The sequence below is a fragment of the Nyctereutes procyonoides genome, unplaced genomic scaffold (genome assembly GCF_905146905.1).
Source record: "Nyctereutes procyonoides isolate TBG_1078 unplaced genomic scaffold, NYPRO_anot_genome, whole genome shotgun sequence".
Lineage (NCBI taxonomy): Eukaryota > Metazoa > Chordata > Mammalia > Carnivora > Canidae > Nyctereutes > Nyctereutes procyonoides.
The window spans coordinates 28,038,007-28,055,409 of record NW_026575035.1 but is presented as its reverse complement, the minus strand read 5'-3'; positions in this window follow the sequence as shown (position 1 = coordinate 28,055,409).

The following is a 17,403-nucleotide window of genomic DNA, read 5'->3' as shown; positions in this document are numbered from 1 at the left end:
TTACTATTCTTTTATTTTTTTTTTGTACTTTTTTTATTGGAGTTCGATTTGCCAACATATAGCATAACACCCAGTGCTCATCCCATCAAGAGACCCCCCCTCAGTGCCCGTCACCCAGTCACCCCATCCCCCCGCCCAAGTCCCTTTCCACTACCCCTTGTTCATTTCCCAGAGTTAGGAGTCTCTCATGTTTTGTCACTCTCTCTGATATTTCCCACTCATTTTCTCTCCTTTCCCCTTTATTCCCTTTCACTATTTTTTATATTCCCCAAATGAATGAAACCATATGTTTGTTCTCCAATTTACTTACTTCACTCAGCATAATACCCTCCAGTTCTATCCACGTTGAAGCAAATGGTACTATTCTTCTTCTAACTGTATTTAATTTAATTCAGTTGAATTTAATTAACCAAGCATTTCACACCTACTATGAGCTGATGTTGAACTCTGTGGACCCTAAAATGAATTAAAAATAGTCTTTTTTTCTCAAGTGATTTATAAATTATCAGGGAAGATAGCACTGAATAAACATACTGTAGAGAATGATCAATGTCCTAGCAGAGGAGGACAGCTTCTAAGCCTGGAAGAGCACAGTTTCCTCTGAGAGCAAGCTATATCTGAGATGCCAATGGATGCTACTCCTTATTCTCCATATATAGAATTGACCTACCACTTTAACCCTCTGGCCCCCTTCCACATCTGGAACATGTCTCTTCAAAAGCTAGAGGCATAAGACAGAGTGTATGATTGTCTTCAAATGGTTAGGAATGACTGAAATATGTCTATGAGGAAGAGAAAAAAAAGAGGTGAAATCACCCAAAACCTTGCATAATTTAGTCCCAGGAAAGTAAGGTTGCAGCAGAGCATTCTAAGCAGCAGAGTAAAAGGATCAGAATTATATTCTAAAACAGTAACTCTGGGGACTCCTGGGTGGCTCAGTAGTTGAGCGTCGCCTTCGGCTCAGGGCATGATCCCAGGGTTCTGGGATCAAGTCCCAGATCAGCCTCCCTTAAGGGAACCTGCTTCTCCCTCTGCCTATGTCTCTGCCTCTGTCTCTGTGTCTCTCATGAATAAATAAATAAATAAAATCTTTAATAAAACAAATAAAAAATAAAACTAACTCTGATGATGTCTGTAGACATTTGACTAAATTAAAACCATATGCAGAAGACCCTTTGGGTTACTACATTAATCCAGTCTGAAAAGATAAGTGCCTGGATTATGATACTGTCAGTGAGCACTTGCTTTCAGCCCTATAGAAATGATGTAATTTCCTGAAATGTCCTTCTTTCCATCACATTCTTATTCCTACCATCATACTCACATACTTATAGAAATAGCATCCTGGTTTCCTTTCTTCTGAACTGTGATTTTCTTTTTCTTTTCTTTCTTTCTTGTTTTTCTTTTTTTGGGGGGGTTCAAATCTGCTACCATTTTTTTTGGTCTGAAAACATTTAATGCCCCCTGAAAAAAACATTTCAAATCTCTTCAGTACCAGTGAGAATATGGCAGTTCATTTCCTCATGATTTTGCTTCAAGTACGTTCACAGGCTTATTTATCATGATGTTGGGGACAGGAGTGTCTTTTGTGTTTCAAAGTCATTCTGGCAAAAATTGAGTGTTCTCAAAATTATGCATGAAAACAAATTGTATCACACAGGAAGTGAGTAATATCTGATTTTGCTTATGATAATTTTTAGGCAAAATAAAGTTTGAGAACTACTGAACTAGTAATAAACAAACAAAAATGTTCTTAGATATCATTCTGCTTTAAAAAGTGAAGGGGGATGGGTAGACAATTCTGATTTTCCTGCTTACTTATAGGGTTTATTCCACTTTTCTTAAATATTAAAGGTCTCTAACTTGTAGTGATAAACAACAAATGTGTTGTTTATGTCAGGATTCAAGGAGATAGTATGTATTAGTCACCTAATCCAGGGCCAGTCATGCACACAGTAGGTACTTTCATCTGTGTTACTAGCAGATTTTTTGCTAGATTTATATTTGAATATGCTTGAGACTCTCCATTGCATGCAGTTCTCTAAATAGCAAAGGAAACATGATTTTAGGCTTTTATCCTTCCAAGCTGTTTTTCCAGGGTAGCCCCACTGGGCAGTAGGCTCTCAGTTGTGCTGACACCCGACTCTAAGGTCATGCAAGTTAAATGGGACATTGATCTCTCATTTACTCCTTTCAAATCTACACCTGCAAGGGTGTCTCCTTCCTGTTGTGTGCTGTGGTCTCTGACATGCTTTCCAAGTCCCATTTACTATGACTGTTCTCACAAAAGTCCTTCCTTCTCTCCTAAAGATGCCTTTCTTCTCAAAGCAATGCTTCTCTTCCCAAAGTAATCAGTCCTTCCAAACTTCTTTAGTAAATATAAGAAATATAGTTTTTTTTGTCAATACAGACTATATTTTATTTTTTCTTATATTCTTTATTGAGTTATCTTTCAAATATTTTTTAAAGTGTTTATTCATCCTTCAACAATAGTATAGTTGTGATAGTCTGCAAACAGCAGGTGATCACGTATTATTAATGGATTAAAGGAAAGTAACAAATTAAGAAATTCACCCAGGAAATCTCAGACCTAACATACTGAATTAATGTTTGAAAACACAGTGCTAAATAGATTTTTAACACATCCAATAAATACTTGTTGAAATGGGATAAAATAATGCCAAAGGTAAAATTAAAACCAATGTCAATTTTCTAAATTGTGAAGAAAGCTTTTATGCTTCATAAGAGTTGTAGGATTTCTAGGTAAGAAGAATTTGGTTCAAAATCTTTTACATTTCTGGAAGAAAAAAATCCCCAGATTTCTTTATTATTTCCATATATAGTTGTACTGCAATTGCTTATAAATATATATAAATACAGTGAAGCATTAATTATTTCAAGCTCAAGAAATATAGTAATTAAAAGGCTCACATTTTTCCTAAGCACTTCAACTTAAATAATCTCTGATTTGCAATAAAATGTAAAGGAAATAATGTAGAATACCAAATCAATGACATATTTACCAAATATAGACATGTCGGGCTTAATTAATATTTTCAATTCAGATAACAATATGATGATACATTTTATATTCAGAGATTTTTTTTTCAGTTTTTGAGTAAATCCTGTAATGTTCTGCACATTCCTCAAAATAAGAAATGGTGTGATTTTGTATTTATCTGACTGTTTTTAACCTTCGCCATTTGAAACATTAAAAAATGTGGTCCTTACAGGATTTGTTTTTGACCTTTGTATCTAGGTAGAGAGCAAGTCAAAACCTGTGTAATTTACTATGAAAACAACTGTTGATGCCATTCAGCAGTGACTTAAGAGCCTCCATGCTATCTATGGGTTATTGGTCATTATTTTAAAATAAGAAAAGTCATATCACCACTGATAATGAACAAATGAGTTTCATTATCAGTAGAAATAGGGAGTTCATTATCAGTAGAAATCACAAATAAAATTGTAAAGTAATAGAAAAGGTTAATTATTATAAATAGGGTTTATTTTCTGGTTAAGAACATAACATTCTGAAGTTTTATTTGAGTAGATTTTGGAATAACTAAAAAATTCTAGCTCCTGAACTAGTCTTCATGCGAGTAGCTTCTACAGAGATACCCAAAATAATCCCATTTCATTTCTTTCAGTGATTGGGAATGATAACTCTTTGAACAAAAATAATATTCTAACATATTTATTAAATAATGAAATTATAAACATTAAAAACAAAATTTAGCTGAATTAATTTTAGAGATCTTATTGGTTTTATTCAATGATTCATAAATTGGGCAATATCCAAACTACCAGAGAGAAAGGAGCCCACAGGAGCTGTAGAAAATGAGACTTTTATAGGCAGAAAGGGTGGAAACAAGGAAATTATATTACGTGAAAGAGTGTACTGGTTACGGCGAGGTCACTTTCCTCTAGGGGATAGCAAGGGTCTATCAGGAAGATTTTTAAAATTAGTGCTGATCAGGGAACTTCTGAATAACTGGTTTAAGATTCTGTTTCTGGCAGAGCCAAAACTGTAATTAAGTCTCAATTTGGTGACATGGAGCTTAGCATAAGTGCTTCTATTTGGGGCCTGTTGCCTTGTATTTAACATATTAATAAATAAGACAAATTTATTTATTCATATGTATGTGTATGTATGCATTGTGCCTATCAAATACTCAGCTAATACCACATTAGTAATTAGATTTCACACATTTTATGTTATTGGCCAGCCTAAAATATACTCTGTCATATTTGATTTTTATAGTAATGCATCAAGGTGGGTATTTTCACCCCCATTTGACAGTGTAGAAACTGGGAAGCAGTGAGCTGCAATGACTACACATCACACATCTGATTTTGGAATCCTTGCTACCTCCATTACTCCACTATGAAAAAGCACTGGAAAGCCTAAGATCACGTTCAGAATATAATGGTAGCTCACTTAAGTAGGGTTCCACATTTAATAGTAGCCCGTGTGTGTGTGTGTGTGTGTGTGTGTGTGTGAGAGAGAGAGAGAGAGAGAGAGAGAGAGAGAGAAAGAGAAAGAGAAAGAGAAAGAGAGAGACCGTTCAATGTCATCAGCATCTAAAATTTGCTATACTTTCACTTTGATCTTCATTGAAGATCTCACACTTGGCCTAGATTTTGTACAGTATTTGATACAAATATAGGCACCAGCAATTTGATGCATGCTTAAGCAGATACCTCTAGGAAACTTGATTATCCAAGTGATGTCTAATCTTATTTTTTGACATTTATTTCTTAACCACATTGCTTTGCCGTATTTAGTTGGACACCTGCCATGCACATATTCAATTTAAAATAAAATTAATGTACATGACATATTTATGGACCAGTCCGGCAACGACTTCACAGAAGAAATTTGTGAGTGCTGAGAAATTTGATATGTAACCTGAAGACCTTACAAATCAAAATAACATTAATCACCTACCAAGCTTTGACATATGAGAGACAAGTCTCTTACTAATATCAAGTGGGAAGCAAGAAGGTGCTTATAGGGGACTGTGGGATTTGAGTTGCATCTTTGTGGATAACATCTTTGGAGACATTACAAGATGTTGCAAGATGTTTAAAGAACCATTTTGCATAAGTGATAGCAAATTATATCTATTAAAAATGGACTGGGGATTTAGAAATATTATTTCTTGGAGTTTGTGATTTCCAATGGAAGGAGACATAGAGCATGAATGGCTCTTAAGGAAGGAAGGTGGTTTTGAGAGGAAGTTTCCCACTCTTAGAGGAGCAATCTAGCAGTTTTAGGTCTGAACCTTATGGTGGGAGATAAGATCAGATTTTCTCATGTACCTCGTCACAGTTTTTGACATAATTGGTAGCTCTTCTCCTTTGATTTATGACTACTTTTATTGTAGCTTTCTGAATATGTTTTTTTCTGTGGAGATTATAATAGAGATGATGGAATGAATAAAGTATGATTCCTTCCTTTTATGAGACAGTAGTCTCCTCCTAGGGCAGAGCCTTTCCACTTTGCTTTGCCTCAGCCCCTTTGCCAGTGTTGTGTGTCCTGGGTCCTGCTCTCTAAGACTCCAGTTAGATGATTGGTTGTTAAATGAATAAACTAAATACTGTAAGTCTATACCTGGATAGTTATGTTTTAATGTGTTCAACTTTTCAGAGAACACATTTATCTTTTAAATAATTGATGATTAATTAATTTATATAAGTATGTTGGGAAAGTTCTTTCAGACCCCATTCATATGTGTAGAACATTCATTAATCTCTAAAGGGAATTTGAGATATTACCTAATTCATTTGTTTACATTTTTTTGGCATGTTAACACCTTATTCAACATCTCTCATCCAGTTCTGATATAGAAATGTACAAATAAAGTTGCTCTGATTAAAAAATAAAGTGAGAGCTGAGACACCTGTGTAGCTCAGTTGGTTAAGCATCTGCCTTCAGCTCAGGTCACCATCCCAGAGTAGTGGAATCAAGTCCATCGAGCTCCCTGCTCAGAGAGGGTCTGCTTCTCCTCTATCCCTGCCCCCTGCTTGCGATCTCTTCATGCTGCCTTTCTCTCTTTCAAATAAATTTTAAAAATCTTAAAAACTAAGAAGATTCTCTCTCTCTTCCTCTCCCTCACCCCTCTAATGCTTGCATGTGTGCTCTTCTCTCTCTCTCTTAAAAAAATGAATTGAGAGAATCCAGAAACCAGGCTTTGTCACCCTCAAGGTAATCTCTGAGTCATTCTGAGACTCGGGCTTCATGAAACACAATTTAGAAATTTCTAGATCATAAAACCATATTATTTTTGAGGAGACCTCAGATCTTAAGAGACAAAAATGACTCATGCATAAAAAGGCAGTTACTAGAGGCAGAACAAAAACTAGAATTCCAAGAATGCTGTCTCTTAGATAATTGCCTCCTTGAGACACCAAATTGATTATCAATTTGCTTTTCTTAAAAATTAATTTAAATATATTGATGTAAAACACTGCATAAATTTAAGATGTGTGGCATGTTCATTTGGTATATTTATATATTGTAATATAATTGCCATCATAGTTGTAATTAGCACCCCTATCACATTACATAATTATAATTTTTAGTTGTTGGAATAATTAAGTTCTAGTCTTGTGGCAAGTTTGATGGTTATAGTAACAAAAGGGATGTTCCTCAAAAAGTTAAAAACAGATCTACCAGCAATTCCACTTCTGGGTATATTCCTAAATGAAACCAGGACATTGAAAAGATATATGCACTCCGTGTTCATTGCAGTGTTATTTACAATAACAAAGATATGGAAACAACCCAACTGTCCATCAGTGGTATGAATAGATAAAGAAGTGGTACATATATTTAATGGAATATTATTAAGCCATGAGGAAAAAAGGCATCCTGCTATTTACAAGAATATGGATAGAACTTGAGCACATTATGCTAAGTGACCTAAATCAGATAGGGAAAGACAAGTACTATATGGAATCTAAAAAAGTTGAATTCATAAAAATAATAAAACGATGGTTACAAGAGTTGGAGGAATAAAGACAAATGTTAAAGTTCACAAACTTGGTATAAGTTGTAAAAAAGCACTAAAGATGTAATGCAGAGTAGAGTGAATATAGATAACAATATTCTATTCTTCTAAAATTGTCCTCATATATAGAGACTTCATTCCTCAAAACTACAGTAAAGTATAACTTGGCAAAGCAGGTAATTATTTTCCTGGGGATCAAAAATCTATACATAGTTTCTGACCACATGTGTTTGATTGCCTAGTATGGAAAATAAAATATTTACAAAGAGAATTTGGATAAAAACACACAGCATAGCCTATAGGGGTTGGTTGTGAATAGCTGAGGTGTGATTTGGGGATTGACTGCAGAGACAAATCGCATTTTGGGGGTGTGTGGAAAATTCAGTAAGTTTCATCATGGAGGAGTACATTTTTATTTTCAAACTTTAGAGATTATTAGGATTTCAGGAGACAGAGAAGGAATTAGGAAAAAAGATTCTAGACAAAGATGACACAGCACTCTTGATCCCTCTATGTTATCTAGTTTTCTTCATTTTATTCCATTCTAGCGGATCACATCATGTTGATTGTTTATTATGTGTCTCTTGCCCCCCATGCTTGCTGTACTACAGTATCCTGATTGGCTGCAATAGTTCCTGGAGAAGGGCATTCAAGGTCGTGTTGATGAGTGAATGAATTTGTAACTCAATGGTTTAGCACAACCAGGAAGAGTGGCCACTGTTAAGCTAGGAGTCACTTGGAAGCTGTTTAGAAAGTATCATTGGATTTCTGGTGATTTCCGTGGGTAAGCCATGAATATTGGCACAGACATAGGAGTGGACTCTACCTTTGCCCCAGTGATATATCTGGTTTCCTGTAGCTATGGATGAACTTCTTCCCCTTTTAGACCAGAACAAATGCTTTACTTGTATACTAGATCCCAAATCCTTCCTTCCTACTTATCAGTGTATCTTTAGTCATCCTCACTAATTACCCTGCATGATCAGCTTTTCCCTGTTTATCAGATCATTCTCATCACTATAACAATATGCTATAATTTCTCTCATCTCAAAAGAACCACTTTTTCCCTATTGGTGCTATCCCATTTGTTTTTTTCACTTTATGGAAACACTTCTGAGATGAGTTGTACATACTGATAGTCTCTGATTTCTTGTAATATCCACTCTGGTAGGGACTCTGGAAATTGTTCTTATGAAGTTCAGTAATGACCTATACATCATTAAATCAATCCTTAATTCCCAGTCCCCATCCTGGTGACCAATAAGTAACATTTAGCAAAGTGATCATCCCCCACCTTTTTTTTTAAAAAGGTGGGGAGGGGCAGAGGGAGAGGGAGAGAGAGAATCCTAAGCGTACTCCACATCCAGCACAGAGCCATGATGGGGTTCAATCTCATAATCCTGGGATCATGACATGAGCTGAAATCATAAATCAGAGGCTCACCTGAGCCACAAAAGTGCCCTTTCTCCTTCTTGAAAAACCTTTTCCATTTGGCTCCCAGAGTATCACACTTACCCATTTTTTAATTTGTTTTTACTTTTGGTTTTGTTTTCAGATTGTATTTTATTTTTATTTTATTTTATTTTTCCTTCTTTTCCTAACCCTTTTCTTGTCTTCCCTCCCTTCCCCTTCCCTGCACTTCTTCCCTTCCCACCTCCTCACCTCCCATACCCTCTGTTCTCTTTCCTTCTTTCCCTCCCTTCCCCTCCACCCCTTTCTCTAGCCTCTCTGGCCCCTCTCTGAATCTCCTTTGCTGGCTTCTACCCATCTTCCTACTCTCCAATCCCCACACTGCCACTGATCTCAGTCCTTGACTCTGCTCTGTTGCATCCCTATCTCTGCTCACTCCTAAGAGGCTCATCTGGTCTTCTGGCTTGAAATGCCTCCTACACACTAATGACTTCCAGAATTGTATCACCATTCAGGATCTCTCCCTTGACTTCTAGACTGCCTTATCCAACTCCCTTATCCAACTGCCTTACTTATAGATTCAATTGGATATCCTACAGGCATTGCAAAGTTATCCTGCCTGGCCACACCTGAGAGTCTGGTAAGTGCTTCCAAAGATTCTCCTTGTCTCATATTCCTTTCCATCTCACTTTTAGTGGACATTTTTCCACTTTTTAGTGGAGATTTCATCTGACCACTCTCATTACAAGCCACTGTCAGTTTCCACTGGGATTATTGCAACTGGCCTCTAACTGCCCTTGTTTCCTTTCAGCCAGGGTTATCTTGGTGAAGTGAAAAGTTGAGTCAAAATCATGTAGCTTCTGCCTCATTCAAAGGAAACACTCAAGTCTTTCTTTAATTTACAGTCCTCTGTGCCATGTAATTACACTCTTGATTCTCTGACCATTCCTGTCTCCTCTCCCTGAGCATTCTGCTCAGCCTACTGATGTGCTGCTTCTTAAGAACATTTTACTCTGCAGCTTCAGGGCCCTTGCACATACTATTTCTTCTGGAAAATGCCAGGGATTTTTCTCTTCAGTGTTCACACACGATCCACATAGATAAGACATTTCCTTGTCTTCATTCAACTTTCTGCCTCTCTTTCAGGACTCACCATGACTCTACCTGGACACTTATCTACTTTCTGCTTTATTTAATTTGTCCTTCATATCTATCTACTTATCACTATCTTGCATAAAATATATTAATAAATTTATTTATTTATTTTTAAGATTTTATTTATTTATTCATGAAAGACACAGAGAGGGAGAGAGGCAGAGACATAGGTAGAGAGAGAAGCAGGCTCCATGCAGGGAGCCCAATGCGGGACTTGATCCCGGGACTCCAGGATCATGACCTGGGCCAAAGGCTCAGCTCAACTGCTGAGCCACCCAGGCATCCCTATTTAATCAATTTAATATTTTTTCACATTTTAACAGCTTTGAAATCAGGATGCTCAGGATGAGCTTATAACCCATAGCATTTTAGTTGTTATCATTTAATTTTTCTTTGTTGTATCTAATAAAAGACATCTCAGCTTTAATAAAATGGAGTATCTTCTATCAGTATTCATTTTCAAAAAGATTTTTGATGTTTTGTTCTCTGATTTGTCCCCAACAACCAAGTAAGGCTTGACTCATTACAAGTAATCAATCATAATAATATAATAAAGTTTTTGAGAAAATGGTCAGTATATCCTTTTAAGCTTTATCTAGGGGATAGGAGATTGAATCATCGTGACAACCAGAAGACTTTTCAATAATCTACTTGAGATCAACTGAAGTAGAGGAGATGGTGAAAAGCAAAATCAGCTATATCTTGAGTCCCCATATATTTTTTAAAGATTTTATTTATTTATTTATTCATGAAAGACACAGAGAGAGGCAGACACAGGTAGAGGGAGAAGCAGGCTCCCTTATAGGGAGCCTGATGTGGGACTCAATCCCAGGACCTCAGAATCACCCCCTAAACTGAAGGCAGACGTTCAATCACTAAGCCATCCAGGCATCTCCTTGAGTCCCCATATATTGAAGAAAACAAGGCCATGCAAAGTCCCATTTAGATTAGGGTAAGATTATGGCATTCCTCCAGTACATAGGGGATTTTATATGGGGAGTCTTTTTTTTTTTAAGATTTTACTGATTTATTCATGAGAAACAGAGAGAGAGGCAGAGACACAGGCAGTGGGAGAAGCAGGTTTCATGGAGGGAGCCTGATGTGGGACTCGATCCTGGGTTTCCAGGATCAGGCCCTGAGCTGAAGGCGGCGTTAAACCACTGAGCCACCCGGGCTGCCCAGGGAGTATGTTTTGAGGAGAAAGATGACTTATCAGTTTCTTGAATTCAGGTTCCTCCTTGGTAAATAATGCATTTAAGACAATAGATAGAGGATGGAGTATAAGCTTTGTAATAGAAATAAGGGCTGGGGACAAACAAGCTGCAGTTGGCAATCTTCAGGAAAGTATCAGAAAGGCAATGCTACATGTTTAGTCAGAGATATGGGTTGCAAAGAACAGAAATACACCTGAGTTAGTCTAAACAAACAATTTAAAAGGATAAAAAGGAACCCAACAGAAAAGAAAGGGAGTCAGGCTTGAGGAATTGGACACATGGTAAGTGAGGATTTAGAAATGAGGCTACCTCCCTCCTGCTGACTGGGGCTGCTGTCCTTCTGTCTGGGATGCCTGCCCTCTGCTCTTACCTCTGGTTCTCTCTCCTTTCCTCCCTTCCTTTGTCTCCTTTCTCTCTCCCTCCCTCCTTCTCCCTCATCATCTATCTTAACTTGTCTCTCTGTTCCATCTTCTTTCCAGTTAGCTTGCTTCTTTTCATGCACAGGAAATAATATGGCTATTTTCATCCAACTTACAGCTCAGTTGAAATAACTCACCAGTTGCTCTCTTTTAGTCTCACTTACAAATTCCTTGGAGGAGAGAATTTGTTTGGGTCCGGTAGAATCAAGTATCCATTCCTGGTACAGTTCGCTTCAGCCACGGGCCAAACAGCACAACCATGACCTGAGTCCAACCACAGTGGAGGGGAGGCAGGACACTCACAGAGCAGATACCCCTCAGCATTTTAGCAATCCTTATTGTTTTGTTTTATCACAATCACACATGTCAATAGTGAAATTTCAAACAATGCAGAAGCTGATGTGAAAAATGAATGTGCCTTCCATGCCTGAACACTGGTCCCATGTAGAGGGCTGAGGCCCAAGCCACACAGTGTCTGTGTCCATGCTTGGGACACAGCATGATCCTGGGCTCCTGGGCTTGGCAGCACACAGTTCTGCACTTTAGTTTTTATGTAGTGTATGAAATACAATATAATTCAGAAATTTTCATAGCAACAGATATAGAATCTCATTTTTTGGTAGTTGCATAGAATTCAATTCTGTGAGCATACCACCGTTTACTTATCCAGTTCCATACTGAGGGACACAAAATGTAGATTTTTTTCCCCTTTCATTATTTTCATCATTCATTTATTTTGCTACATATATGTAATGACAACAGTCTTACAAAATCCTGAACTTGGAATTGCTGGACCAAAGAAATATTCATGTAAATACTTTACGGTTATTGTCATAGTTTCCTCCAAATTGGTGATATATGTATAAGCAAATGTATTCTTTCTATCTTTCTACCTTAATACTGTGTAATGTTAATTTGCAGGATTGCTAATCTCATAGATTGAAGATTTTGTTATTTTTTTAATTGTGAATGTCCTTAATGAGCTTTAACTCATTTCATTTTTAACCTTGTTGCACTTCTGTTTGTGAAGATTAAATAATTTAATATTTGCTTAGCGCATGATATATAATAAATACTATAACTATCATAAAGACATAATAAACACACAGTAAGTTGGCTGAAGTTATTTTTAATTGATATTCTTTATGAAATACTGAGCTTTATTTTTTTTTTTATTTTTTTAAAGCTTTTTTATTTTTTTTTAATTTTTATTTATTTATGATAGTCACATGAGAGAGAGAGAGAGAGAGAGAGAGAGAGAGAGGCAGAGACACAGCCAGAGGGAGAAGCAGGCTCCATGCACCGGGAGCCCGACGTGGGATTCGATCCCGGGTCTCCAGGATCGCGCCCTGGGCCAAAGGCAGGCGCCAAACCGCTGCGCCACCCAGGGATCCCTAGAGCTTTATTTTTACATTTTGAATGGACAAATTTATGAAAATTTTCTTTTATGACCTGTGAATTTTGTAGTTTTCTTAGAAAAGTTTACCAATATAATCAATGCTTATATTAAAACAATTTAATATTATAACCATGTAAAGTATTATAGACTGTATACATTAATATTTAAAGTTCCCACATTAGTATGAGTTTCCACGAAGCCCAATAAAATGTGCAATTCTTTTAAGAAAAAAGTCAGAATTAAAACTAGCAGCCTAGCTGTAGAAAACTTGTTAATTAAGTACAACAAACCCTCTCATCTTAAAAGTTAGAAGAAATGTTTTTTAAAGAATTATTTTGAAGATCTTAGTCTCTTTAAATATTTAAATAATTAAATGCCCCTTCTTTTTTCTTTCTTTCTTTCCATTTATCTTTACTAATCAGAGACATCAGAGAGAAAAACAATTATTTTTGCTGATGATTTTTTTTTACCATGTGAAAGATATTTTCAATACATAAAGAATATTTCAAATTTCCCTTTTACTTTCTCAGACTCATTTCTCCTCAATTTAATAAAACATTAAAGTACTGATTTTTTTTTAAATTGAACATTTCAAAGGATATGCCTATATAGCTGAAAAGTTCAAAAAGTAGATATTGAAACGTAGAGACTTAAACATGTTTTATGAAATGCATATGTTCAAATAAAAGAGCTTATATTGAGATTGGACACATTACAATATGTCACAACTTGCCAAAACTAAGAAATCATTCATTTTACAACTTATCTGGAATTATGTAACTTAATATAAGATGATTTAAACATATATAGAATCTCTTTTGGATGATTTAGTCATATACTATATCTCCCAGGGAACATTTATTCATTTTATTTAAGACTTGGTGGCTTTTTGTCTCTTCTGTGTTGAATAAATGCTTTTCATTTGGAAAGGATTTTTGTTTTAAAGAAATTTTAACAAAATACCTTATATTTTCAAGAAGCAAAGCCAAAGAAAATAAATGAATTTTTTCTTTAGTTACAAAAGCTAAAATAAAATGTTTTTTTTTTTTTGTTTAAATGCTTCATTGAGTTTCTTTTCTCCTTTTTTCCTAATGAAAAGATTACAGATAACAAACATAAATATTGGGAGAAAGAAATTCTTTTAAAATATTTCCTTCTTGTAGCAAAAAATTTGAGTGATTTAGTTCTTCGCACAAATGATTATGACTACAAAATGAGAAGTCACTAAAGGGTCAAACATAATATGTAATAAATACCCAGACTCCACATTGCCTCCCACAGCATGATATAAGAACCACCCAGGGTATTTTTTTTTTTTTTTAGAGATTTTATTTATTTTTTCATGAGAGACACAAAGAGAGGCAGAGACATAGGTAGAGGGAGAAGCAGGTCCCCTGAGGGGACTCGATGGACTCGATCCCAGGACCCCGGGATCACGACCTGAACCAAAGGTAGATGCTTAACTATTGAGCCACCCAGGCATCCCCACCCAAAGTATGAAAATGCTTCTTTATTTGCCCAGCTTCCTTTAATATGTACCCCAAATCTTATCTTAAAGTTTGAGTGTGCATTTTACACAAGTACCCACTTATGGTTATATTTTGCATATCTTTAATAATGCATATAATCTGCAGCATTGAACATGTATAATTTATGAATAATCTTATATATACTGGGAGTATCTGCTCAACATATTTCAGAAATCAGTTTGGAGATCAGTGCTCTAAAAGATCACTTCTGAGTAATCCCAGATGACATTACTGGAGACTTGGGTAGAAATTACTTGGATAATTACTTTAATGTAACACCTCATTTTGTATACATGGCCTAAATATTAGCAGTATAAGTTGAATTCTGTTTCATCTTGATGTTAAAGTAATAAAATCACTAACCATACATCGCCCTCTGGCTAACTTATAATTTTCTTTGAAGTTTTAGTGTGATATTTTTGTGCGAATTTTCTTAAGATATTGAACTTCCTTTTCAATGGAACCTGAATATCTGTGTAGTAGCTTTGCAACTTATATAGCAGCTGTCCTGGGGAGTTATTGGTAATGTCTTGGGTTCATGATTTAGAGACTGTTTTCAATGACAGTGTGCAAAGGATTCAGGCTGTTTGGCTCTCATGAAGAAATGTAATAATCCAAGTCAGTCACCGAAATGACAGCACACGCAGAAACGTTGGCCACTAGGAAATTCTTGCAATGCTATAAAATTTAGGGGCAGACAGATACATCTTGTAATACTGTTGTTCTTGGGTCTGACCCCAACAATCAAGTCTTTGTTGAACTGTAACTTTAAAGCCAAATGGACATAAATATCCCTTCAGTCCCTTCATTAGAGAGGACCCCTGGGCTCCAGAGCTCTCCAGTTTGCCTGCACCAGGACCCTTTCTCCCACCTCTATCCTTCCAGGTTTTGTGGTTTGGGCATTGACTGGTATCTTCAGTTCCTGCTTGATCACCTTGGCAAAGCATTGTTTCTTTGCAATCATTACGCGTAGAATCCCTTTCATTCTTTAGATTGGATTTCTGCAGCAATAGGCAGCTTAGCTCAGCAGAAAGACTGGAGAGATGGGAGTGATAAAATATTCTTTCAAGTCTCATCTATGCTGTGTTGTGGCTGTTACCCTGTGAGATAGCTCTTTCCAGTGCTGTACTGCTAAATGTTAAGCTACCAGCTTTTAGAACAGAAAGAGCCCTGATTTGTGGTTTTTGCTGTTTCTGTGGTGTAAATATTCCCACCAAAGCTGGTTCAGGCTGTGGGCACATCATCAGGGCTGAGCTAGGAGGAATTGATGCAAGAATGGGGGGTGCACAGCTGCTTAGTGCTTCAAGCTGGGTGCCCTCCTCTGGGCCAGGAGGATGAGGTGGTAACCTTCTAGTTCTTTTCTGTCATCAGCACCTTTTGCCCCTAGCTTGGTAACAGTATTCACAATATTTGCCAGCTCCCATGCATGATACCCACTGTTCAGACTAGTCGTTAGCCTTAATACCTGAACCTACCAAGAACCCAGCTGACCTTCATCCTTTGCAGGTTCTCTGACAAGAGCCCTCCAGCCAGAGTTCTTGGTGTCTCGTGTAACTATACAGAGCAGTTTTATGCATATAAAAACACTAATATATAGTATTCCCCCAAGTATTTTAAACAAGTGATGAGCTACCATACATCATTTAGAAAACTTTGCTTTTTTCCACTCTATATATCTTGAATGCCTTCCATATTATTAAATAGAGATGTTCTCCTTTTATTTATCAGCAACATGATATTTTTATAATTATGTGGCTTGATCACAATTTACTTCCACAGTGCCTTATTCATAGACGCAGATTAAGTTTTAATTTTCCGCTTTCTTAAAATGCTACAATGAATAAAGTTTAAAGTGTGTCAATTTTTATTTTTGCACATACATGTGAGTTAAATACTGAGAAGTAAGATTATTGGGACAAAGGAATATGCATTTTTCAGTTAATATATAGTGCCAGGTTTCCTTCCATAGGGGTTGTACAAATATCCAGCCCACTAACAATGCTCAAAGGTGACCTCAATAGAATAAATAATCAGACCCCAAATACTGGAAATCTGATGGGCAAGAGACAGTTTTTTTTTGGGGGGGGGGTAGCTTTAATTAGAATTTACCTATTGGGATTGAGTTGAGAATTCTTTGGTTTAGGAAACATTTGTATTCTTTGGTTTCTGAATTCTTTGTTTCATCTTCTTTCCTTTCCTTTCCTTTCCTTTCCTTTCCTTTCCTTTCCTTTCCTTTCCTTTCCTTTCCTTTCCTTTCCTTTCCTTTCCTTTCCTTTCCTTTCCTTTCCTTTCCTTTCCTTTCTTTCCTTTCCTTTCCTTTCCTTTCTTCTTTCCTTTCCTTTCCTTTCCTTTCCTTTCCTTTCCTTTCCTTTCCTTTCCTTTCCTTTCCTTTCCTTTCTTTCCTTTCCTTTCCTTTCCTTTCCTTTCCTTTCCTTTCCTTTCCTTTCCTTTCCTTTTCTTTCCTTCTTTCTTTCCTTTCCTTTCCTTTCCTTTTTTTTTTCCCCTATGGACTTGGTCTTTTCTGTAATAAACTGTATATAAAGGACAGTAGAATTTTATGATTGAGTTGCTAATGTACTTTTCTCAGTTTGTCGAGTATCTTTTGAGTTTTCTTCGATGTCTTATACCTTGCAAAATTTTTTATTTGACTTAGTAGAATTTATTAATTTATTATTATTTTTTTTCTGTTATGGCTTGTAGATTTTGAGGCAAAGTTGGAAAGGCCTTTCTTACTCTGAGATTATAAATTATTTTCTTTTTACAGAATCATTATCATCTCACACCTACACATTTCTTTCCAGAATATATTCATTTGGTTGCAACTGATCAGCTCTGTGAGATTGATTAGGCATTTAGATATATTGTATGGCATTGCCAGCCATTTGTTAAAGCCTGGGAGGGAGGAGAAAAGGCTATAAATCGTGAATTCAAATTGTAAATATAATAGGCAGCATATAAAGAATATGGCAATAGATAATGTTAATGTTAGTAATAATTATATTTATGGTGAGCATTTATTGAGTGCTTACCCAATAAATTGAGTAATTTTAATAAATTGAGTTATTTATTAAATAATTTATTGAATACTTACTCAGACGGCGCCTTAAATGCTTTATATGATTTATCTAATGAAATTCTCTAGCAACCTTATTGGTATTTCTCTTTACAAATGAAGAGATTGAGGAGTAGATAGGCTAAGCAGTTGCCAAGGTCTTACAGCTTCTAAGCAGTGGACCTTGGTCTCAGAGACAGCCCTTTGAC